Genomic DNA, 26,600 nt, shown 5'->3' with positions numbered 1-26,600 from the left:
TTCCATTTTTATTTAGCTGTCTTCAATGGCTTTATAGACTACTTCCTCCACACAGGAAAGACTATTTTATTTTTCATTTTTTCTGTAATTACTTGTTGTCTTGAGTCAATGATTTTTTTTTTTGCCAAATGTTTCAGGTCAGCCACCCTTGAAATCTAATCGCTTTGTAGTGTAAAAAATGTCTTGAGATATTAGGATTTTAAGCGATTCCTGGACAGTGTGTTTTATTGGATCTCACTGTAGGTCATTTCAGATTATTTGGAAAATTGATTTTGGTACAAAAAGAGAAATAAGTATGTAGTAAGTAATCATTAATTCCACAGCCTCATTTTTATTTGGATCAATTGTCCAAATGTCGGCCATGTCATTAGCCTTTTTCTAAATGTTATATTGATTTTATCCTCAGATTTTATTTTAAGGAATTTTTACTGGGCAAAAGGTATTAGTATTTTATTAAGTATTTACAACTCAGTGATACGCTATTTCCATCACATCCATGGAATATTGGGCTTTTTTGATAGTTTCTAAGAGACAGATGACATTACAGGCCAGGCAGTGATGAGTGAAAATGCCAATATTCTTTTTACCTTATTTTTCGTTAAAATAGTGTAAAATTATACTTTTGAGTGAAAATATTTTTGTAAATAATTCTGTAATATGTTTGTGATTTTTTTTTTTTGTATTAATTTGCGATTTTTCACATATAAAGTTAGTTTTTTTTTGTTTTGCAAATTTTTGCATTGGAAAAACATCTTTTCCTTTGACCATATTGAAAAAATACAATGGGCTTGATTCAGAAAAGGGTGCTAAGTGTTAGCACGCCAGTGAAAAGCCACTTTGCATGTGCTAACATGCTTTGCACGTGCTAAGTAGTTAGCACATGCAAACTACTTAGCACTGTAGTTAGCACATGTAAACTACTTAGCACCGTAGTTAGCACATGTAAACTACTTAGCACCTTAGTTATTTTTTAAAAAATCAGTGTTTATTCAACAAAGAAAAGGAACATATGACAGAATATGCAGTGTAGCAGTGCGCCTCCTAACTTTTCCAACAGTAGCTTCAGCATCAATTATCACTGTGGAAGATGAGAGGTATTGTTAACAATAATATAATGATCGTCACATAATATATAGAGCTCAGATTGAATTTAAATTTCCAAATATTCTATCTTTTACAAGATCATAATTAGCAAGACTAGGGGTATCTAACCATGGAGGTTAGCACCCTAGTTAGCACGGTGCTAAGTAGTAGTTTGCATGTCCTAGCTACGGTGCTAAGTAGTTTGCATGTGCTAACTACGGTGCTAAGTTTGCATGTGCTAACTACGGTGCTAAGTAGTTTGTATGTGCTAACTACTTAGCACCCTAGTTAGCACGCCCAAAGCCTTTAGGCGTGCTAACTGGGTTAGCACCGTTTACTGAATCGAGCCCAATGGGCTTGATTCACAAAAGGGTGCTAACTTTAGCATTAAGTTAGCATGTCTAAAAGCCCCTTAGCATGCCTAACGTCCTTTTGGATGTGCAAAGTTTTGCGCACTAAGTTAGCACGTACAAAGTTTAGCGCTGTGCATTGCACGCAAAACATCGCATCAGGTGCGATCAAACCGTCGCACCCGGTGAACCTAAAACATTGTACTGGGTTTCCCCAGTGCAACGGTTTGATCGCACCCGATGCGACGTTCCGCGTGCAGCACTAAACTTTGCGCGCGATCAATAAAAGCTTTGGGCGTGCTAACTGCTTAGCACCGTAGTTAGCACACCCAAAGCTTTTAGGTGTGCTAACTGAGTTAGCACCCTTTTGTGAATCGAGCCCAATGTATTTTTGCGAATATATTCTCAAAATAAAAAAAGAGGGACACCAAGAGCCAGGGGTCGGGTGGGGCGTGGACGCGGTGGACGATGTCCACTTACTTTTTCCTGAGTGTGGACACCGTCCACCCTGGCATGTGTGGAGGGGAGCAGTGCAGTGGAAGGAGAGCTGTGAGCAGCGGTGGGGAAGGGGGGCCATCTCCCTCCTCCTTCCCTCACCTTAGGGCTCTCCAGCCTGAGCCCGACAGAGCCGACAGAGGAAAGAAGATAAGATTTATTACAGAGAAAATGCAAATAGAAAAGGCTGCAGTAAGACAGACCACATTAGAACAGGCATAGGAACTTATAGGATAGAAGAAATAAGGCTCAACATTTTGTTACCGAGTCTCTTTAAAGTATTTGTGATCATTTAGGTTTGAGTGAGCTCTGAGATGTCTCCCAGTGCACCACTGCTGAAATATGCAAATCAACCATTGTGGTAGTCTATGATACAAACCAAAGAATTGGGAGAGAGTTGGGGGATTGCAAGAAAAATCAGCACTTCCCAGCCACTATAAGTGATCTCTTCCCTACCACTACTCTACCCCTGTGGTGCAGATGGGTAGAAGCACATACTGATGGCCATTAGTGTAATAGAGCTATTAAGGGCACTTAGTTAAGATAACATACTTACCTTTGGTTCGACTAATGTGTTTCATTTAATGCATTCTAGAATGTAGGAACTCTTTTACCAAACTTGCAAGGTTGAACATTAACACTCACTATAGAACAAACCCAAAACATACGTCTAGAAAAACACCGGAACTTGTAACAATTTATTTAGTACCGTCGGATCTCATATCTCATTACCAGAGTTGAGGGTAATGATAAACGAGGGGAACAATCAATAGCTGCTCATGAATTGAATTGTGTTGTGTTAAGTACTAAACTCATTTAATGCATAAATATCTCCTCCGCATACTTTTGTGATTGAATCATGCTTTAGCAAGTTTCGATCACTTCACAAAGCTTGTTTGCTTTTGTGTGTGTTTTTTTTCTTTTTTCATTCTCTTTTACTTTTTTTTTAAAGCCTTTCAAATTAATTAAGATACACCAAGACAAATTCTCAGCTACGATAGACGGATGCTCTCTTGCAGCAGAAAAAGATGCTATTACACCTGTTTTTTTTCTATAAAATTGATCTTATGTGGAAGAGCAGTGGTTGGCATGCAGTATTATAGAATTACTCCGCTTTTTATAAATCATGTCACTTTTTCATTGATACACAAGCCATTTCCATTTTCCAAATTCAAGGTCTAGCTCATCTTCATTTTTTTTTCATATTTTCATTTAATAAAAATGTAAAGATAAAAAGTGCATTAAAAGAAATTTCATGTGTGTACTGTGTTGCTCATATGTCCAGCAATTAAATAAGCCCTCCCAGCCGGAAGCCCCATTCACATGGTCTGCATTATTATTAGTATTTATATAGCGCCAACATCTTCCGCATCGTTGTACAGAGTATATGGTCTTGTTACTTACTGTCCCTCAGGGCTCACAATCTCAGCCACACCATAGTCATGTGTCTATAATATTCTAGGTAAGTCCAAAGAATCGCACAATGAATTCACCTGTTTTGGGCTGCTAGACGAAGTAGCTGAAGTAATCCAAAGTAACAGAGGGAGGTCCGCACACCACACTCTTAAAGAGGAACTCCAGTGAACATTTTAGTGTTGGCAGGTGATGTAGCTGCTGCATGGTTTTTGGCAGTTGGAAACAGCTGTAACAGCTATTTCCCACAATGCAACAAGGTTCACAGACAGGAAATTGCCAAAAAAAGTACATACTTTTCTTGTGGGAGGGGTTTCTTGTGGGAGGAGTTTCACCACAATATCAGTCATACAGCGCCCCCTGATGGTCTTTGTGAAAAGGAATAGATTTCTCATGTAAAATGGGGTATCAGCTACTGATTGGGATAAAGTTAAATTTTTGGTCGGAGTTTCTCTTTAAGGAACTTGCATTTATTGTTCCATCACCATACACATCCGACTGTATTGCCAACAATCATTTCGGGGCCATGCAGGGTCCCCTTTGTCAAGGCCCAGTACTTTACTGTACCTTAACAAAGACGACCCTGTGTGGCCCTAGAACGATGGTGGACCAATGAAAACCCTCCCTCTTGCTAGGGAGAATTGGTCTATAGTAAACCAATGGGGAGCCATGCTCCTGCCGTCCTCCACTATGTAGCTTCTTATTCCCTGGACCTGGCTGGCACCTTTCTTGCTTCCTCCTTGGCTGGGTTTCTTTATGAATTCTACTAAACAAAGAAACTCTAGCAGCTAATTTGATTTACTAGACATGAACAATGATTGCAATAAGGTATCCTTCAAAACATGGCACAGGTCAAAGGTAGTGCAAATCTTTGACAAAATCGGCATAAAGCGTGGACTAACAAAGTTTCCATTTGGGAAAAATGATAGGTTTCCCATTAAAGGACAACTGAAGTGAGATGACTATGGAGGCTGCCATATTTAATTCATTTTTAAACAATACCAGTTACCTGGCAGCCCACCTGATGTTTTTGGCTGCAGTAGTGTTTGAATAACTCCAGTGTCTGAATAACACCAGACATGACAATAATGTCAAAAACACCTGATCTGCTGCATGCTTGTTCAGGGTCTATGGCTAAAAGTATTAGAGGCAAAGGATCAGCAGGATGACCAGGTCAGAGCAGGGACAAGGTCCTCCAGCACCCAAGGCTGAGACACCAAAGTGCGCCCCTCCATCCCTCCCACCCCAGCCGTCACGCACTAATTGCTATTAGACTAAGAGGGCCACAGGGCCCACAACCTCCCCAACACCTTAATATCTAGTTATCTGGCTTGCAGTCACTGCTATGTATCCCGTTTTCTTATTTATTTCTGCTTCAAACACAATTAGGAATGACAGCTGAATGAATTGTGCGCCCCCTCCTACTCTGCGCCCTGAGGCTGGAGCCTCTCCAGCCTATGCCTCGGCCCGGCCCTGGACCAGGCAGCTGGCTTCGCCTTAAAGGAAATAAATATAACAGCCTCCATAGCCCTCTTGCTACAGTTGTTCCTTAAGGCTGCTTTCACAGTGGGACGTTACAGGTGCACGTTAGTGCAGCCTGTAACGCTCCCCCAACCCACAGCAATGTAACACAAGTGGGCTGTTCACAGTGCCCACGTTGTGTTACATGTAACGCTGCCCGTTGTAGTGAAAGTGCAGCATGCTGTGCGTTCTACGTTAGACTGTTTGCACATGCTCAGTGGGGGGCGGAGAGGAGGCGGGGAGATGCCGCTACAGTAGCCGCGCACATGGCTACTTATTATGTACTGCACTGGCGGCCACTGATTGGCCGGCGGGACCACGTGATGCGGAGTATCTCGCTCCGCATCACGTGGTCCCGCCGGCCAATCAGCGCCACTCTGGGAGACCTTATGCGGATAGAGCCGCCTAAGGCGGCTCACTCTAACGACCTCTCCCGCACCACCATGCGTTTGCGTTAAGGGCACGTAAGGCGACCATACCGTCCCCTAAAACGCAACGTCTTAGTGTGTAAGTAGCCTAACAACAGTGTCCGGAAGACACATTAAACAGTTCCCAAAAGCAAAGAAAATTTGTATTAAGAAATGCAAGTAAAAAAGATACAGGCAGAATACAAAAATCAATAAATGTGCTGAAATCTGACGTAAATCTGGCCAGAGGAATTGGAGAGGATTCCACACACACTAATGAGCTTTGATTGATCACCAGTTTCAAGCAGATTAGGTTAAATGTCTTGCCAATATCAGCTGTCAAGCAGGCAGTGCCACAAATGTTGCAAACTATTGTCTGTTGAAACAGTGCCCGGTGGCAAACACAAAGAGAGTGTACAGTGATGAAATGATGAATGGGTGAAGACTATTGTTGGCTAGCATTTCCGTGCAATATGTTAACCCAACACTTGTGATTGTGAAAAAGGAAAACATCCCAAGGCCATCTGTGGAGTGGGGAGGACACCCAAAAGAGAAGAGACCTCAGGATTCAGGAGCCAAAAGTGCAATATGTCTGTACACCAGGATAGATATATGTGTGTGTTAGGAAATGTTATGGTTGCATAAACCTACAAACACCTACATGACTGACAGAGGAATTCCTGTCCCTGTTTGGGCTTGAGGGGATTCTCAAAGTTTCTAGGGGTAAGAACTACACTAGAATATACCACCTCCTAACAGAGGTGTAATGATTTACAGTTTATGGTGGAGGCAGCTAAAAATATATAAAATAGTTAAAGTGGACTTGAACTTTTGCACAGGACAGAAAGAAAGCATAGAGAAATGCACCCTGTATGTATTTAGAGAGTTTAAGGGAACCTTAACTGTGGGCCCAAAAAAAAATTCACTTACCTGGGGCTTTCCCAAGCCTCCCGCAGCCGTCCTGTGCCCGCGCCGGTCCTTCGGTGCCCTCCGGTCTCCCTCCGCGGCTAAGTTTCATTTTCGGCCGACTGCCAGTCGTCCTCCAGCGAAGCGTCCTCTTCTTCCGCATTCCCCGTCATAAAGAGCCGTAAAGCGCATCCGCATGACGCGTCTTGCATCATGCGGACGCGCTTTACGGCTCTTTACGACAGGGAATGCGGAAGAAGAGGACGCTTTGCCGGAAACAAAACATAGCCGCGTAGGGAGACCGGAGGGCACCGAAGGACCGGTGCGGGCAAAGGACGGCTGCAGGAGGCTCGGGAAAGCCCCAGGTAAGTGAATTTTTTTTGGGCCCACAGTTAAGGTTCCCTTTAGCCTGTCTAATGCCCCCTCATTTGTGACTAATCACAAATTGTAATTTTATCTCAGCTGGGTCAGCTTGCTGCCACAGCAGAGCAGCTAATTGGTAAACATGGGATGTTAAAAATATGTCTGCTTCCATGAAAGCAAGAAGTAGACACACTGCAGATCTGTATGTGTGTAGACACACTGCAGGATTTGTATCAACTGTAACAAAAAATGTTTTTCTTTCAAGGTTTGTATGTTGTTGCTTATCTTTCAGAGCAGAGAGGAAGTTCTGAGTTCAGGTCCACTTTAAAAACATTTGAAAAGGAGAGGCATGGTGCTCAAGTCTAATCTTTGCTAGTTAGTAGTCACTTTTTTTGTGGTTTTGTTGACCTGATGAAGCTGGAAATGCCCGAGTTGTGTTGTCTGACCCCTCCTGTATGCAATAAACTCTTAAAAAATCATTTGAGTTATATTTGCTACTAGCTGGTCGCCCGGCGTTGCCCGGGTATGTAATTGGCTAGTGTTACCTCTGCCCACTTTTTCTAATCCTAACACACAATTACTCAAGGATGACCTAGTTTGTGAGCTTTGCGGTCTTTGGCATCAATAATTGGCATTGAAATGAAATACATCTAATTGGCTGTGGATCCACTCCTTTGAAAATCAATAGGTGAATTTTGATTAGCTTTTGTAGGATCCACCCACTTTTCTGAATATTAATCCCAGTCACCCAATGACTAACTGTGCAACGTTTAAGAAACCTGCCATTGACAGATAAGAAAAACAATAGTTTGCTTTCTTAAAACAGAAAGAATTTGCGATAATTCAGGTTGGAGTGAGCTTAAAATGTCTCCCAGTGCATCACTGATGAATATATGCAAATTAACCATTGTTACCCTTAAGAGCTAAACACACCTCCAGAACTACTGGAATGCAATGATGTGTCAGTTTGTTAATTTGTACAGAGCCATAATTTTCCAACATGCATACAGACTGTTTTGGATTGTTTGATCCTCATCAGTGCATGGCATGGATTTATTTGGCTCTATGCAGTAGGGCTTGTAACACCGAGAGGGACAGGCTACCCAGCAAGCTCATGGTGACCCAGAACTCATTGGAGTGTGTAAGGGACTACAATGGTCCTAAAAGCCCCCTTACTAAGATGTTAAGAAAAACAAAAGTTTGCTTTCTTAAAACAGAAAGAATTTGGGATAATTCAGGTTGGAGTGAGCTTGAGATGTCTCCCAAGCATCACGGCTGAATATATGCAAATTAACCATTGTGCACTTAGAAGCTAAACACACCTCCAGTGTAACAGTGTAAGAATGGCTGCAGTTTACATTTTCCAGTGAAATTTGTATTTGTCTCCGCCCCCTTTTTGGTTGTGGGAATAAAAAGTATCCTATACTTTATTCCAGGTAATGTACTATGTGTGTGCCAAATTTCAGTTTACATTCTAGCAGTGAAATTTGTATTTTTCTCCACCCACTGATGTCCTAATGTTTCCCGGGTATGTATTTGGCTGCTGTTGGCTGTGGCCACTTTTTCTAACCCTAACACACAATTGTCAATAGTCAATGACCAAGTTTGTGAGATTTGTGGTCTTTGGCATGAATAATTTTCATTGAAATGAAACACATCTGATTCGCTGTTTGTGGCCCCACCCCTTTTCTAAATATTTAACCCCAGTCACCCAATGATCAACTGTACCAGGTTTGAGGCTTGTGCCATTAACAGTGCAAAAATGGCAGCAATTAAATATTTGCCTTGAAAATCAATAGGTGAATTGTGATTGGTTTTTGTAGGCTCCACCCACTTTTCTGAATATAAATCCCAGTCACCCAGTGACCAACTGTGCAAAGTTTTAGAACCCTACAATTAATAGTGTAAGAATGGCTGCAGTTTACATTTTCCCAGTGAAATTTGTGTTTGTCTCCGCCCACTGATGACTTGGCATTGCCCAGGTATGTATTTGGCTGGTGTTGGCTCCGCCCACTTTTTCTAACCCTAACACAAAATTACTTAATGACCAAGTTTGTGAGCTTTGCGGTCTTTGGCATCAATAATTTTCATTGAAATAAAATAAATCTGATTGGCTTTGGCTCCACCCCTTTTTTAATTTGAACCCCAATCACCCAATGGCCAACTGTACCAGGTACAGGTGATTAACAGTGCAAGAGGCTTGTGCCATTAACAGTGCAAGAATGGCATCAATTAAATATTCCCCTTAAAGATTAATAGGTGGATTTTGATTGGCTTTTGTAGGCTCCACCCACTTTTCTGAATATTAATCTCAGTCACCCAGTGACCAACTGTGCAAAGTTTGAGAACCCTACCATTAATAGTGTAAGAATTTCTGCAGTTTACATTTTCTCAGTTAAATTTGTATTTGTCTCCGCCTACTGATGTCCCGGCATTGCCCAATTATGTATTTGGCTGGTGTTGGCTGCGCCCACTTTTCCTAACCCTAACACACAATTACTCAATGACCAAGTTTGTGAGCTTTGCGGTCTTTGACATCAATAACCAGCATTAAAGTGAAACAAATCAGATTGGCTGTTTTGGGCTCCATCCCCTTATATAAATTTAAACCCCAGTCACGCAATGATCAAGTGTACCAGGTTTGAAGCTTGTGCCATTAACAGTGCAAGAATGGCAGCAATGAAATATTCCCCTGAAAAATCAATAGGTAATTTATGATTGTTTTTTGTAGGCTCCACCCACTTTTCTGAATATTAATTCCAGTCACCCAGTAACCAACTGTGCAAAGTTTGAGAACCCTACCATTAACAGTGTAAGAATGGCTGCTGTTTACATTTCCCCAGTAAAATTTGTATTTGTCTCCGCCCACTTATGACCCTGCGTTGCCCGCTTATGTATTTGGCTGGTGTTGGCTGTGCCAACTTTCCTAACCCTAACACACAATTAATCAATTACTCAATTACCAAGTTTGTGAGCTTTGCGGTGTTTGGCAACAATAATTTGCACTGGAATGAAACAAATCTGATTGGCTATGTGTGGCTCCACCCCCTTTCTGAAATTGAACCCCAGTCACCCAATGATCAACTATACCAGGTTTGAGGCTTGTGCCATTAACAGTGCAAGAATGGCAGGTTTCAGGCTTGTGCCATTAACAGTGCAAGAATGGCAGAAATATTCCCTTTGAAAATCAACCAACTGTGCAAAGTTTGAGAACCCTACCATTAACAGTGTAAGAAAAACAAAAGTTTGCTTTCTTAAAACAGAAAGAATTTGCAATAATTCAGGTTGGAGTGAGCTTAAAATGTCTCCCAGTGCATCACTGTTGAATATATGCAAATTAACCATTGTTACCCTTGGAAGCTAAACACACCTCCAGAACTGCTGGAATGCAATGATGTGTCAGTTTGTTAAATTGTACAGAGCCATAATAATCCAACATACATACAGACTGTTTTGGATTGCTTGATCCTCATCAGTGCATGGCATAGATTAATTTGGCTCTATGCAGTAGGGCTTGTAACACCGAGAGGTACAGACTACCCAGCAAGCTCATGGTGACCTAGAACTTATTGGAGTGTGTAAGGGACTACAATGGTCCTAAAAGCCCCCTTACTAAAATGTTAAGAAAAACAAATGTTTGCTTTCTTAAAACAGAAAGAATTTGCAATAATTCAGGTTGGAGTGAGCTTGAGATGTCTCCCAGTGCATCACTGCTGAATATATGCAAATTAACCAGTCTACCCCTAGAAGCTAAACACACCTCCAGTGTAACAGTGTATGGCTGCAGTTTACATTTTCCAGTGAAATTTGTATTTGTCTCTTTTTGGTTATGGGAATAAAAAGTATCCTATACTTTATTCCAGGTAATGTACTATGTGTGTGCCAAATTTCATTCAAATCCGTTCAGCCGTTTTTGCGTGATCGAGTAACAAACATCCAAACATCCAAACATTCGAACTTTCCCATTTATTATATTAGTAGGATTTATGCTTCATTTTGATCTATAGAAGAGGGAAACCAACTTTAACTCTCCTTTTTAAACCATTTTAACAGTTTTATATATTTTGGGCACTTCCATCATAAACAGCTACCCTACGTCTGCATTTCTTACCGCAATTATTCTGATTGGCGCTGAATGCGCTCGATGGCGCTTCTGCATATCTGTATATGAAAACTGTTCAAAGGAGATGGAAATGGGCTAAAATGTGAAACTCACACCAAAAATCATTTTCTGTTAATGCGAGAACAATTTAGAATGAATGGCCGCTGGAACACGCAATCATTTGGCTGGTATTAAAGTAAACCTGACCTCCGCATGCACATTTCCCATCTTCTCAGAAAATATGGTCATTAATAGTTAAATCATTTCTGCCTCTTTCCTTCTATTTTCTATGGGCAGAAAGCATCTCTTTCACAGTTTTATCATTTATTTAGGAACATGGAATCTGCTTTTCCGATGTCCACAAATTCTCTGAATACTTTCAGGTGATGAAATTTTCTTTGTATACTTGTCGCGTAGAATTTTCAATACATTAGGAACGTGTAGCGACATACCATACATTTCTTTAGCCAAGAAATATTTTGTTTTTATGTTTGTAAGCTGAATGCTTTGAAAGAATCAGGCTGCACAGCTATAAAAATCTCCAGGCTGATTCAATAGCTTATATTATTACATGTACATAAAAAGCAGAAAATTTGGGCGCATGCGACAAGTAGGCTAATTGGGTGTCACCATAGGCGGAAATGCATTTTATTGGCAGTTGGGTGATGAACGGATGCCCTTTATATACCGGGCACAGCGGGCACCCAAACTCTGATAATTCCATAGGTGCCCGAGCATTTGCTTTTTATTTTTAGGTTTCGCCATTAGGCAGGTAGTGTGTGGGGTACTTAAGTTTAAGCATTAGATAGGTAGTGTGCGTGCGGGGATGGGGGGGAGTTTAGGTTTAAGCATTAGGTGTAGGCATAGGTAGATAGTGTGCGCTGGGGTAATTTAGGTTTAGGCATTAGGTAGATAGTGTGCGCGGGGGTAATTTAGGTTTAGGCATTAGGTAGATAGTGTGCGCGGGGGTAATTTAGGTTTAGGCATTAGGTAGATAGTGTGCGCGGGGGTAATTTAGGTTTAGGCATTAGGTAGATAGTGTGCGCGGGGGTAATTTAGGTTTAGGCATTAGGTAGATAGTGTGAGCGGGGGTAATTTAGGTTTAGGCATTAGGTAGATAGTGTGTGCAGGTGGGGGGGATTTAGGTTTAGGCATTAGGTAGGCAGTGTGTGCGGGTGGGGGGGTAATTAGGTTTAGGCATTAGGTAGGGAGTGTGTGATATGGGGGAGTTTAGGTTTAGACATTAGGGAGGTAGTGTGTGTGTGAGTTCAGGCATTAGGTAGCGGGGGGGGCATTTAGGTTTAGACATTGGGTAGCTAGTGCGTGCAAGGGGGGGGTTAAAGTTAGGAGTTGGGTGGGAGGGTTCAGTGTAAGAGTAGGTTTAGGTTTAGCCATACTAAAATATCGGTATTTAATACCGATATTTTACACTTTAATTGTAAAATATCAGTATTAAATACCGCTATTTCGCTATCTGCATTACTGGGCACCCAAATTTCCAGGCACTTTTTCAGCTGTTTAGCCCCTATTAAAGTTAAACAAAGGGACAAGCCTTTGTGGGCGAATGGGAACCAACGAAATTCGCTGGGAACCGTTCGCTGGCGAACCATTCGGGCCATCTCTAAGAGGGATAGGGGAGGCTGTGATGATTTTGTTACATTCACACACTGCGCTCCTACTGCTTAGGCAGGAGACTGTATAGACTGACAGTTTCTAAAAATAAGGAAGTGGAGAGAGGGAGGAACAGCATGCACAAAACACACCTTTATTTTCTGCTGATACATCAATCAAGGCAGTGGGGGTGAAAAAAGAACAGCCTGACAGCTGTTTTGTGGAAGATTACTGCTTCGTCAGAAGCCTAACATGCCTCCGAGGAAGCGGTAACCTACTGCGAAACAGCTGTTTTTCTTCACCTCCACTGCCTACCTTTATTTTTGTATCAGCAGAAAATAAAGGTGTGTTTTATGCACATACTCCCTCCCTCTTTTCACTTCCTTGATATTGTCTACATTTGGAGTGCACAGAACTAGTTGTTCTGCTATTAGTCCTCCTGCAGCATCTTGCGCTGGGCTTTGTTCTCTACCACAATTTAAGTTTCTAAAGGTATATTTAACTTTTTTTTTTAGTACTTGTGCTTGTTTAAATTCAAAAGTTCTAAAGTAAAAAAAATAGGTCAAAACAATATAAGACAAGAAAAAGTAGCGCTGGCTTAGATAAATAAATGGTTGTTCTTATCAACGGTGGGAAATCAGGACGACAAGGCATTAATGACCCTAAACATGCAGCGTATCAGATAAACCATTAGGAAAAATCACTTCTCCCATACAAAAGAAGTGTTGACCCACTTAATGGCATTAATATATCAACATCGCTCTCCTCTAAACGCTATTGACTTTTATGTGCATTTTTCGGATCAAAGGAAATTAGTTAAAAATGTTGCTGGCACAACTGTCCAGTCTATTTGTTATTTATGTTGCTTAGAATATTTAATTGCATTAACAAAATGAAGGCGGAAAACAGAGAGTCTGATTTTGCCAGCATAGCCAATATAATAACACAAAATAAGCAGACTGTTCAATCAACGATCATTGTTTTTGTCCAATGCAGCGTATTGAGGAAAACCGCGTGTGTGTGTGTGTGTGTGTGAGTGTGTGTGTGAGTGTGTGTGAGTGTGAGTGTGAGTGTGAGTGTGAGTGTGTGTGTGTATGTGAGTGTGAGTGTGAGTGTGAGTGAGTGTGAGTGTGAGTGTGAGTGTGTGTGTGTGTGTGTGTGTGTGTGTGTAACCACTTCGTTTGTCATTTCAAAGTGAAAGCTCAGCTAAATCGAGATTTAAAAAGGGCGAATTTAAAAAGCAATCAGAGCAATAAGTGGGTATGAACGGCATATACAAGCAAAGAGCTGGCCAAAATAACTGTTTCATGGGCCAAGTGTGCTTGGAACAACAGTACACCTTGCCGTCATTTGGCTCACCCTGAGCCCGACTGACTTGGTGGCAATTACATACATAGTCCTCACTGTCCCAAACTCACTGAACCCATATCACAATCCCTTCCAATAACGGTCTTGAGAGGGGGGTGCATCCACTTAAAAAACTTTACAGTATTTATGTACAGAATGGGTTTTTACAGGTTAGGATAATGTCCTGGAAAACCAACCAGAGTTGCAACAATTAACACAGCAGTGCCCGTCTAGGTGTTAAAATGCATGCATGAAATAGAGGCGTGAGGAAAAATGGGAGAGGTGTGAAGCTGAAGTTTTAAAAAACGACAAAGATCGTTTTCAACTGGGCACAAAGTTAAGCCAAAAACATGTAAATGATAAGTACCATTTTAAAACAGGAAATGAAAACGAAAAGCTATTTACTTGAAAAACGTTACATAATTTAAAAAAATACAGCTTAACCTAACCCTACTCTCACACAGAACACTCCCCTGATGATGCCTAACTCTAAGACACCCCCACCTGGTGGTGGCTAGCCCTAAGACTCCCCCTGGTGGTAACTAAACCTAAACCCCCCTGGTGGTGCCTAACCCTAAGACCCCCCTGGTGGTACCTAAACCTAAACCCCCCTGGTGGTGCCTAACCAATGAACACTTTTCTAATGGAACTAGCAGTTGGCTATAAGACTGGTTTGCCTATGCCTAAAACGGCCCTGCTAAAAGCAAAATTAATGTATATTTGTGATAATATACACATATTTTAACCCTTTGGGGACTGTCTGCCTAACCCCCCTAAAGGACCAGGCCATTTTACATGTGGGGGGTGCATTTGGGGGGTCAGGCAGCCGGATCCCACTATAGATGGCTGGGCATGCTGTCCCCTGTGTGGGCAGGTGTGCCCCATATTGCCAATTTGCCAGCAGCCTTTACTCACCTCCCAGGCTCCAGTGATGCAGCTCTAGCTCTGGTCGGCATCCTCGCTCGCACTGCTGTTAAGTTCTGGGTCACGGCTTGATGACTTCATCAAGCCGGGACCCGACACTTACGTCAGAGCGAGCGGGGATGCCAGCCAGAGCGGAGCGGAGTGCCAATTGGGGGGAACATCAGGAAGGTGAGTGGATCCTCTTCTTCCCCTCAGACCGCCGCTGCTCTGTTAGTGATCACTACGATCCGCCGGCGATCGTAGTGGTCACGTGATCAGGAGCCAATCGCAAAGGCTCCTGATCACTGAGGGGAGATGTCAGCTGTCATATGACAGCTTAACCTCGCCTCCTGGGTGCGCACGGGAGCGAAAATTGCAGGTGGCATAAATCCTACGCCGCATCAGGCTTAGACAGCCACAAGCCATAGGATTTACACTACGCGGTCCCCAAAAGGTTAATTTTACTTACTTATTTTGAATAATGACTCATTTACGGGAAATATTTTTTTAAAATGTGGATTAAATATTATTAGTGGTATAAGAAAAAAAAAAACAAAAACGAGTAAATTATTTGAGTAGTTCTTTAATATAAACAGAACTGTTTTTAATGATTTCTCATTTCCTGTAGTTGGGGTCGTTGGAGTAATTACCAAACGCTCTTTTAGGTTTGCAAGATGTTAATGACGGCACTAATTTGCCCTGCCCAGAGCTAATCAGCCACAGATAGGAAGACAGTTCACTTACCGCACATGATAGAACGCAGAGCGGGGGGGGGGGGGGGGGGGGGTGATAACACGGCTGACATTTTTTTATGGAACAGCATGGACTCTTGTTAGGAATAGGATCCCTGATTTTAATATCAATGGGATGCATTGTGCTGTCGCTTCCTCCTTGATCTACATCAGAGCAGGATGGAGGTCAAATATTCCAATAAATGTTATTAAAAAAAACTCCTCTGTTATTACACAAAAACTGAACAGGACTCTGGAAAGAGCGGAAAATAAAATGATATGAAAGCAACTCAATAACACCCTACTGCTGTGTGCGAATCAAGACTGCAGTTCTTAGGTCTAATTATCAACCGACTCCTGCTGGAATCCTGACTGTGAGTTCGGTTCATCATCAGTGTGGCAACTGCAGAAGCCGGAGGAGGCTACAAGATCCCCTCGCTGGGTTCTGAGAGCAGCTCTCTCCGACATAACATGTGACGGTGCCACAAGCTGTCAGGTCTGGGTGTCGGGTAGAGGAGGCTCAGCCTGCAAGATGTCATGTGACACATGAGAGAGGGTTACAGACAAAGTGATAGGTTTGCAACATATACAGAATGAACAGGCTGGCTTGTAGAATTCGGCTTCACATAAAAGAGGTTCTCTGGGATGACGTGAAAATGAACCTACACAGTGAGGAATAAACAGCACAAGGGGGTTATTTCAACAAATAGCGTGCCTTATCAGAGTTAACATGCATTATCAGAGTTAACACACTTTCTCAGAGTTAACATACCTTATCAGAGTAGCATAGTGAGCGCTGCCTGTCAAATGGCAGGTAGCCTATTGGGCAATCAAAGTGCGGAGACAATGTTCTTTAAAGTGATTGGAGCCTCAGGGGCTCAGGGCAGGATGAGTGGAGCTCTCGTCATTGCCAACTAGCAGGCATAAGTTCATACTCTGATAAGTCGTGTTAAACGAACACTTAAGCCAACCTAAACAAATTAGTTTTACTCACCTGGGGCTTCTAACATCCCCCTGCCGCTGTCCGGTGCCCACGTAGACTCGCTCTGATGCTCCTGGCCCCGCCGGCAGCCACTTCCGGTTTCAGCGACAGGAGCAGACAGGCCAGGAATGCGAGTGATTCTTCGCATACCTGGTCACAATAGCAGTATAGAGGGTGCTATTGTGGGCAGGAACGCAAAGAATCACTCGCGTTCCCGGCCTGTCGGCTCCTGTCGCCGAAACCAGAAGTGGCTGCCGGCGGGGCCAGGAGAATCGGAGCGAGTCTACGTGGGCACCGGACAGCTGCTGGGGGCTGTTAGAAGCCCCAGGTGAGTACAACTCATTTTTTTAGGTTGGCTTAAGTGTTCCTTTAACTCTAATAAGGAGTGTTAACTCTGATAAGGCATGCTAACTCAGGTAAGGCATGTTAACTCTGATAAGGCACGCTATTTGTTATAGTAAATCCACCCCAATGTCTCTTACCTACGTTAGCTATAGTCTTTGAAGTGCAGGGGTGTTTAGGCATAAGCAAACCAGGCAGAGGCCTGAGGTGACAACTGCTGAAAGGGGGCACAATGGAGCAATTCTTAGCACACTGTACTTGTAAATTTTATACACAAATGCTAGTCCCAGCATGAAAAGAAAGGATCAATAAAGAGATCGATTTTTGTGCAGTAGGGATCTGAAAATCAATGTCATTATCAATCGGGAGCAGATTGCACATGCTGGAAATTATCGTTTTAATCTGCTGGAAATTACATTGCGTGTACCTAGACTTTAGACCGACACTCTCCTGCTGCACCACTTAGAATAAATATTATGCATTCGGACAGCGGTGTAACAATAGGGACTGCAGTCCCTGCACCCGGGGGGCCCAGGGCCTTATGGTGGGCAGGAGCATTGGCAAACGCAGGGGGGGATTACAGCTGCCCAGAATCCCCCCTGAGACCAGGGCCGGTGCAGTGTCTGGGGACAGGCACACGCTAAGATAACAGAATATCTGTAGGCATCCTGCAGCTCACAGCACTGCCCCCTTTCTTTCCCTGCTACTGTTGACTTTGGGTGGAGCAGCAGCGTGTGTACAGAGCATGGAGCAGCTCTAGGGAACGTAACAGAGCACAGAGCCAGGTATGAGCACAGCCCTGTGCCCTGCTGTGTGATTGCTTCACTAGCGAGGTCGGCTGTCCTCATTATTATCTGTATCCAAACTGCTCCTGATCGATCCCATTGTCGATCGGGAGCAGATTGGACATTTAGGAAATAATTGTCAGATCCTGTCAGTCGGACGGGAAATTGCATTGTGTGTACCCAGCATGTCCTACCATATTATTATACTATATTGTGAGTGGCTGAGGGAGACCTTTCAGGAATCCCCCCCCCCCCTTGAAAATCCTGGGTTTGCCCCTGAGGAGGGGTCGCAGCATGAGGGGAGAGCATGGCCACCTACATCAGTGGGGAGGGGGGCCACTCCCCCCCTCACCTCAGGCTCTCCCCTCAGCAATCCCCCTCCAGCATCAATCATTTGCAGCAGTGTCCCTACCTCCATGCGTCCCACACACTGAGGTTCCGCTCTGTAAGTGTCTGACACTACTTCCTGTTTATCAAGAAGTATCATGAGGCACTTAGAAATCAGACCTCCACAGTGGAACACATGGAGGTATGGAGGCTCAGTACGTCTTGAGGAAGTCCCTGGGCGTGGCAAAACGTGTTGACGTAGGCCTGTGTCACGCGCTGTGGTGTCCTCTGCCCTCCTGCCGGATCGTAGCACGGTGCCCTGTGAAAATGTTGTATACTACAGCCCTACGGATGCCGCTATGCTGAAAGAAAGCAGACCCTGAGTCTAAGAATATTCAACAAGGGGCGCTGCCAAAAAGAAAAGGGGGTATGTAGTAATGGTAAAAATAACCTGATTGTGGGTTCAACTGACACACCTCAATCGGACGGATAATAGTGGTCTAGATGCTTCCTCCCGCTGCTTCCTATTCTGGTGGGATATACCCTGAGTCCCACCTCTTAAAAGTAATCCAACATAAATATTAAATCGGAGCGCTGGGTATGTATTCAACTAAACTTTTATTTATATTGTATTTTTAAAAGAATCGAGATAATAATGATCCTACACCTCACAAACCATACCTGCACATACTCACACACGCCAGAGTACACTGGTTCCTTAAAAAATTATATCCCTTAAAAATATATAAAAAGTATAACATATATATATATAAATGTGAAAAAAATTATGTAAAAATATATGTAGTAGGCAATAGAAGTAACACAGTTCAAATGATACTGTATATATAGAAACCGCAATTCCTACTAATCTTCGCTCAATAAGCAATGCAGTCCCATTGTATCAATCAGATCACTAGTCCAAAGTGTTACACAGTGCTATATGAGCTCAGTAAAAATAGGGTCCGCTGTCTCTTCCCATCGTTAGAGGAGCTTGATGTGAGCCCAGAACGACCCGGACACTGCAGTCGCCTGGAGGGTGAGACCCTGAGTCTTTCCAAAGCAGGCGAGTACTCCCACAGTAAAAACCACAAGAAATCTGCGGTTAGTTGGGCCCGAACGGTAGTCCGCGATTGATACATCTGACCGATCGATGGAGGAGGTGGTAACTATAATTATGGACAATGTTTAACGCACATTTCAATCCTTTAAATCATATATGATCAGTGGGCCTAGAGATGGGACTTTCCATTGAATGATACATACAGTGATTCTGCAGTATCGTGATACAGAGCCCAGGGCTGTGCTGAACCTGTTCATATACACAAGACAAGCAGGTGCTATAAAATAAGGAAAATTTATGAACTTCCATCCTTGTTCCTGTTTGTTGGAATTAGTCAAGGATAACTGAGATGTTGTAGAAACCTTGGATTGTATATGTTCATTTACAATTATATATTTTTTCTGAGTACCACCCATCTTGTATTGGTTTTCAAGAATTGGGGTGACGACCCCTTAGTTAATGAGTTATTGTATGTGTTTTGGGGCATGGTGTTGTGATTACGGAGGGGGGGGGGGCATAGGGGGGCGACTGCTACCACTTGCACATTGGGAAAATTAGGAACATGGAGTATTAAGTGGTATCCTATATACCCTTATGGTTCTTTAGCACTTGATCCATGCCCATTTGTCCTTTATGCAACATTGGTAGATGAATATATTTATGTGAATGTATAAGTTTGCATTGTGGATGGTTGCCTTGAATGTCCACAGCTGAGACAAAGTTAAGGCTTATTGCCCTCAAGGGAGAGCCTATGTACATATAAATATATGTAACACCCATTGTCAAATAATAGCTTTTTGCAACCTTTTCTAAGAAAGAAATTCATATCAATAAATAGCAGATGGTTGAACAGCCTATACTGGTAGTTTGTTGTTTTTTCTGTTTTGGTTTTTGACCAGTGCTTGTGCCCACCTGGGTTGCATATTCTTGCATGTACAATAAGGTTATAGTTTTTGTCATCCACATTTTTGCAGGGGGCCCCCGTGATTTCTATTTAGGCCCCTGCATTTGGGTTTGCTGTAGTGGCACCACTGCTGAAACTGGTCCGGCATCGCATCCCCGCTTATGTGGATCAAAGTGGTAGACAAAGTTCGACACTTTGATCTCCTCCAGTGCCATGCAGTGCCAGGTAAAAAGGTTGTTATGTTGGAGCGCCTCCAGGGAAGCAGAGCTACAGCATGTGACCAGCCGCTTGCCCCACCCCCCACGCTCTTCAGACCCTCCCGATCACCGTCATGTCACCATCACAATTTCATGATTGACACATCCCATGGGCAAAAAATAAGTGCAGGGGAGGGGGGGGGGGAATGAGTGATTGCGCAACAGGATTGAAAAAGGTTAAACTTCCACACATGTCATTCAGTTGCCAGATTTCAGAAACATTATTGTTTAATTGTTCAATTTTATTTTTCACCCAAAAAATTCAGTTAAAATGTTATTGTGCTATTTGATTCATCATTAGTTGCTACGGAAACATCTTTCCATTGCCCTGTTTTGATCAGAGCAGGATTCTCCACCGAGCAACCTAGGCAGGTGCTTGGGCCCCTTGGGTGTTAAGGGGCCCACTAGCCAGCTACTCTGACCTCTCTCCACTTCAGCTTACCAAAAAGGACCACAACAGGGGGGGCCCAAATCTAGTACCTTGCCTGGGGCCCTGTTACATCTTAATCCATCTCTGGTTTTCATTACCTGTTCCCAGCACCTTACTTGGCTCGGATTCTCATACATGAGGCCCCATGATCTGGAGTTTATTGCACCTCTGCAGAAAGCACTTCATTCCAGTTCCTCCGTGCCTGATCAGAAATGTGCAACCACGGCCGTTTATCACAGCGTGACTCTCCATCAGAAAGCCTGAAAATTTAAGCTTTAGCGAAGCAGCCAGCTCTCCCCACATACTTTATGTTTTGTGTTGCTGTAAGCAGTTTATTCTGGAGCGCGTACGACATGCTAATTTCCACGCGATTGTTTGTACCTGTCTCCCCGCGCAAGTGGTTATTTTTCAATTAAATCCAAGTGGCTGGAGGTAAAAAGTTACCTCTTTGTTGTTGGCGCTTTTAATTCAAATTCAGCTCTCTGCGGTTCTTCAAGTACCTGTCCTGTGTAAATCCTCAAACCATGAAAATCACCAAACGCGGCTGTGCGCCTTCTTGGCTCCCAGTTTTATTTTCCTTCAGTGCGGAATGAAGTTTATGCTGCTTGTTCAAATTAGACATGAAAGAAATAGAATACTTCAGCGTCGTATTATCATATTTCAAAGCTTTCTCTTAACGAATGTCAAAGATGCTGGAATTTCGGAATGAATGATTGCGCTTTTGCAGCTCGTGAAGGATAGACTGCAGTGCCAATTTGCCAGCCGCTGTGAAGTGGGCAAACATACATTTTTTTTTCCTTAATGCAACAAATTGCTTCTTTGAAGGTGCCCATACATTAGAACAAATATGGGCAGATTCGACCAAGAGACAAATTTATCTCTAACCGCATCTGATTAGAGATACATTTGTCTGTAATCGAATCTGCCCATACACGACAGGCCGATTCCCGTCCGATTTCAGCATGAAATCATCAGGGAATTGGCTGAGCCGCCGCTGTCCGCCTCGCCGCTGCCCCCAAAATGTATAAATGTACTGTATGTTGTGTAGTGCATTTATACATTACCTGTCCTGAAGCAGCTCGCTGGGTCCATCCGTCCATCTCGCCGGGTAAGCCGCATACACGCTAGCGGCGCATAGCGTCTGATGTCAGCCGCAATGCGCCTTCGTGACGTCAGACATAGCGCCACCCAGGGTCGGGCCGAGGCATAGGCTGGAGAGGCTCCAGCCTCAGGGCGCAGTGTAGGAGGGGGGGCACAATTCATTCAGCTGTCATTCCTAATTGTGTATGAAGCAGAAAGAAATAAGAAAAGGGGATACATAGCAGTGACTGCAAGCCAGATAACTAGATATTAAGGTGTTGGGAAGGTTGTGGGCCCTGTGGCCCTCTTAGTCTAATAGCAATCCGTGTGTGACAGCTGAGGTGGGAGGGATGGAGGGGCGCACTTTGGTGTCTCAGCCGTGGGTGCTGGAGGACCTTGTCCCTGCTCTGGCGCCACTGGCGTGTATGCGGAACCCAGCGAGATGGACGGAAACCGCGTGGAGGCTGACACCGGACAGGTAATAAAAATAAAAGTATAAATGCACTACACTACATACATGTACACATTGCGGCAGCAGCGGCGGGGGTTTCGTCGTCTCGTCGCTCGTTCGGAATTCGGTCGCCGTACCGCCGCGCACCCGACCAACCAACCTCGGGCCAACATTTTCCAACATGCGTGATCGATTATGCGGCCAATTTCTGTCCCGAAAGTGGTTACTTTGTCGGTCGGGCATGCACTTGGCAGCACCAATTTTCAAACAATTTGCTTACAATAATCAAATTGGATGGTCGATTGGTTGGTTGGTCGCCTAGTGTATGGCCCCCTTTAAGTCAAATAAAATATCTTAACAGAGAATTGAAGTGAGAAAAATATGGAGGCTGCCATACTTAGTTCCTTTTAAACAATACCAGTTGCCTGGCAGCCATGCTGACCTATTTGGCTGCAGTGGCTCCCCACGCCGATTGGTATTTGTCTGTTGGCACTTGGATTGGCCTGAGGAAGAGGGCTTGGACCCGTGAAACGCTTTGCCTGTGCTCAATAAAAATCTTTTGTAAGTTTACAAGGATTTCGTCATTGAGGTAAGACACCTCATTACTTTTTCGCTTTTAAACTGCTTTTAGAAGTTTTTATCCTACTTGGGCTCCTCTTTCTCTCTATGTGCATAGTATATACCCCCGCACAGACTTGGTGCGAGGGGCGTTGACAGAACACCCGTGGTGCCTACCAGGGTAGACACCTGTCTCCTTTTTTCTTCAAGAGAGCGACCACATCGAGGTCCATTTTGGACCACCCCGAGTGGAGCCCGGTTTGTGATCTCCACCTGCTTCTTGTGGTCGGTTGCCCTATGCAACCCTCCTTTGTGAGTAGTGATTTTACTTTCTTTTTCACACAACATTGATTTCTGACGTATTGCACTACTGGGCTCCTGCTTTTGTTTCCTGTACCTTTTCTGTAGGGTGTCAAGACACCCCCACATCTCCCGTATTTGGCTGCAGTAGTGACTAAATCACACACCTGAAACAAGCATGCAGCTAATTTTGTCAGATCTGATAATAATGTCAGAATAAGCTGATCTGCTGCATGCTTGTTCAGGGTCTACTGCTAAAATTATTAGAGGCAAAGAATCAACTGGTATTACTGGAAAGGAAATACATTTGGCAACCTATATTCCCCTCACTTCAGTTGTCCTTTAAGGTGAACTAAACCTTGAATTGGAAAAAGGCTTGTATAATCATGAAAAAGTTACATGAGTTACAAAAAAACCCCATAATATATAAAGGCTTGCACACACACCCGACTAAGGCTTCAATAGGCACCTTTCTTCTCAACTAGGTGCTATGAGGAACTTTCAGTGACCAGCATGAGAGAGCGTGAGAGAAATAACACTACATTTAACACACCTGCTCTTCATTCACACCTGAGACCTTGTAACATCAACAAGTCACATGACCCCGGGGAGGGAACATGTCGGACATTAAAGTCCCACGTTACAGCAGCCAGTAACGCAGCCTAACTCACAGCACTGTAAAATCAATGTGCTGTTCACAGTGCACATGTTGCGTTACATAGTAACGCAGCACGTTTAAACAAAGTGCTGCATGCTGTACGTTATACTGGGCTAAGCAGCGTTAGACTGTTTGCACATGCTCAGTAATGTTGGAGGAAAAGGTCTCCCCTCCTCCTCCGCGCCAGCCACATGGCTAATTAATATTCACTGCACTGTGGTGACTCATGGTGGGACTGTAGTGTTGTCCGGATCATGAATGAATCGTTCATTTGATCCGGATCTTTTTTGTGAGTCAATCATCCGGATCATCACAATGAAAGACTCGGTTCACAGTGGATATCTGTCTGGAAGAAACAGGAACATACAGAATGTACAGTGCAGGGAAAGTCCTGTCCTGCTAGCAGTGGCGGCGCCAGGGGGGTGCTTGGGGGTGCTCGAGCACCCCCTAGAATTGTCCAAGCACCCCCAAAGCACCCCCTGGAGTGAACTGACTTCAGGCGTCTAAAAGACGCCAAGTCAGTTCACACACCGGCAGCACGGAGCAGCAGGCAGGGCTACGGTAAGATGGCCGCCCGGAGCCCTGTTCTGCAGACTTCGGGCGGCCATTTTCCCGTAGCCCTGCTCTCTGCATGCAGGCAGGAAGTCTCGTCGTGACGTCGGGAAGGAAGAGGATCGTGGGCGCGCGGGCGCTGCGCGCCACAATGAGGTCGGGACTCGGGACGGGAGGTCGGGAAAGAAGGTCTTCTGGCTGTAGGTGAGTAAATGGGTTTTTCTTTTCTTTTTCAGGTGATGCGGATTGTGCATATTGGGGTCATATCTGCTACGGATTGTGCATATTGGGGTCATATCTGCCACGGATTGTGCATATTGGGGTCATATCTGCCACGGATTGTGCATATTGGGGTCATATCTGCCACGGATTGTGCATATTGGGGTCATATCTGCCACGGATTGTGCATATTGGGGTCATATCTGCTACGGATTGTGCATATTGGGGTCATATCTGCTACGGATTGTGCATATTGGGGCGATATCTGCTACCGATTGTGCATGTTGGGGTCATTTCTGCTACCGATTGTGCATATTGGGGTCATTTCTGCTACCGATTGTGCATATTGGGGTCATTTCTGCTACCGATTGTGCATATTGGGGTCATTTCTGCTACCGATTGTGCATATTGGGGTCATTTCTGCTACCGATTGTGCATATTGGGGTCATATCTGCTACCGATTGTGCATATTGGGGTCATATCTGCTACCGATTGTGCATATTGGGGTCATATCTGCTACCGATTGTGCATATTGGGGTCATATCTGCTACCGATTGTGCATATTGGGGTCATATCTGCTACCGATTGTGCATATTGGGGTCATATCTGCTACCGATTGTGCATATTGGGGTCATATCTGCTACCGATTGTGCATATTGGGGCCATATCTGCTACCGATTGTGCATATTGGGACCATATCTGCCACCGATTGTGCATATTGGGACCATATCTGCCACCGATTGTGCATATTGGGACCATATCTGCCACCGATTGTGCATATTGGGACCATATCTGCAACCGATTGTGCATATTGGGACCATATCTGCCACCGATTGTGCATATTGGGACCATATCTGCCACCGATTGTGCATATTGGGACCATATCTGCCACCGATTGTGCATATTGGGACCATATCTGCCACCGATTGTGCATATTGGGACCATATCTGCCACCGATTGTGCATATTGGGACCATATCTGCCACCGATTGTGCATATTGGGACCATATCTGCCACCGATTGTGCATATTGGGACCATATCTGCTACCGATTGTGCATATTGGGACCATATCTGCTACCGATTGTGCATATTGGGACCATATCTGCTACCGATTGTGCATATTGGGGCCATATCTGATAACGATTGTGCATATTGGGGCCATATCTGATAACGATTGTGCATATTGGGGTCATATCTGCTAACGATTGTGCATATTGGGGTCATATCTGCTACCGATTGTGCATATTGGGGCTATATCTGATAACGATTGTGCATATTGGGGCCATATCTGATAACGATTGTGCATATTGGGGCCATATCTGATAACGATTGTGCATATTGGGGCCATATCTGATAACGATTGTGCATATTGGGGTCATTGGACGTGTTTTTTGTTAAAATCTGCTCACATTACGTGTATTTTCTTGAGAAAACCTGCACAATTATGTGAATTTTCTGGGAAAAGGGTCACCAAAACTTGGGCCCTCTGTCTTTGCGTTGCACTTTTAAAGGGAACCCGAGGTGAGAATAATATTGAGGCTGCCATATTTATCTCCCTTTAAGCAATACCAGTTGCCTGGCTGCCGTGCTGGTCCTCTGCCTCTTATTCTTTCAACCATAGACCCTGAACAAGCATGCAGCAGGTCAGGGGTTTCTGACAATATTGTCAGAACTGACAAGATTAGCTGCATGGCTTGTTTCTGGTGTAATTCAGTTCACTACTACAGCCAAATAGATCAGCAGGGCTGCCAGGCAACTAGTATTGTTTAAAAGGAAATAAATATGGCAGCCACCATATCACTCTCACCCTGGGTTCACTTTAAATTACAGTTAGCCCCGCCCTCATCCGGTCATGACCACGCCCATTTTTTCGCCGCGGCGCGCTTCGCGCGCCGCAGGTTGTGGCCACACCCATTTTTGGCGCGGCGCGCTTCGCGCGCCGCAGGTCGTCAGCTCCCCCGGAAATTGGTCCAGCACCTGCATAGCACCCCCTAAAAAATTTTCCTGGAGCCGCCACTGCCTGCTAGTCATTTCACCCCCAGTCTGCTTCCCTAGTAAAATGATTCAAATGATTCGGTTCAAAGATCCGGATCTTTTCAATGATCCAATTCGAATGATCCGAATCCTTAAAAAGATCCGGACTTCCCATCACTATCCTGGAGCTGCTGCTTTGAGAGCCGCATAACGACGTCCAACTTCAACACCACCATGCGTTGCATTAGGGGCACGTTATGCGACCTTAATGTGCCCTAAAACGCAACGTCTTGGTGTAAAAGTAGCCTTATACTTTGCTCTAAAAGATTCCTCACAGCTTAAAAGCTACTATCCCAGAATTTGTTTTAGCAGAACATCACTGAAATGGTTAAACAAAGCACTTTGGCCTCGATTCATCATTCTCTTTGAGATAACTTTTTCCAGTTTGTTAAATTACCGAATTCGAAGTTTAGCGATTTCTAGTTGTAT

At 44.0% G+C, this 26,600-nt stretch overlaps 1 protein-coding gene and 1 long non-coding RNA gene across 20 annotated transcripts in view; one reads left to right on the top strand and one right to left on the bottom strand.

Annotated features, from left to right (window-relative positions):
- Positions 1-3,553, bottom strand: part of LOC137545006 (uncharacterized) — a 90,437-nt gene extending 86,884 nt beyond the window's left edge. Inside the window, exon 1 of the long non-coding RNA XR_011025964.1 lies at positions 3,422-3,553. This is a non-coding gene — a long non-coding RNA (uncharacterized lncRNA). The remainder of the gene's footprint in view (positions 1-3,421) is intronic.
- ROBO2 (roundabout guidance receptor 2) overlaps positions 1-26,600 on the top strand; it is a 1,374,514-nt gene that overhangs the window by 387,138 nt on the left and 960,776 nt on the right. The window lies entirely within an intron of this gene.

Source organism: Hyperolius riggenbachi, chromosome 2 (genome assembly GCF_040937935.1).
Source record: "Hyperolius riggenbachi isolate aHypRig1 chromosome 2, aHypRig1.pri, whole genome shotgun sequence".
In the NCBI taxonomy this organism is placed as follows: Eukaryota; Metazoa; Chordata; class Amphibia; order Anura; family Hyperoliidae; genus Hyperolius; species Hyperolius riggenbachi.
Note: the sequence above shows the minus strand (reverse complement) of the source record. Positions and strands in the feature narration are given on the sequence as shown.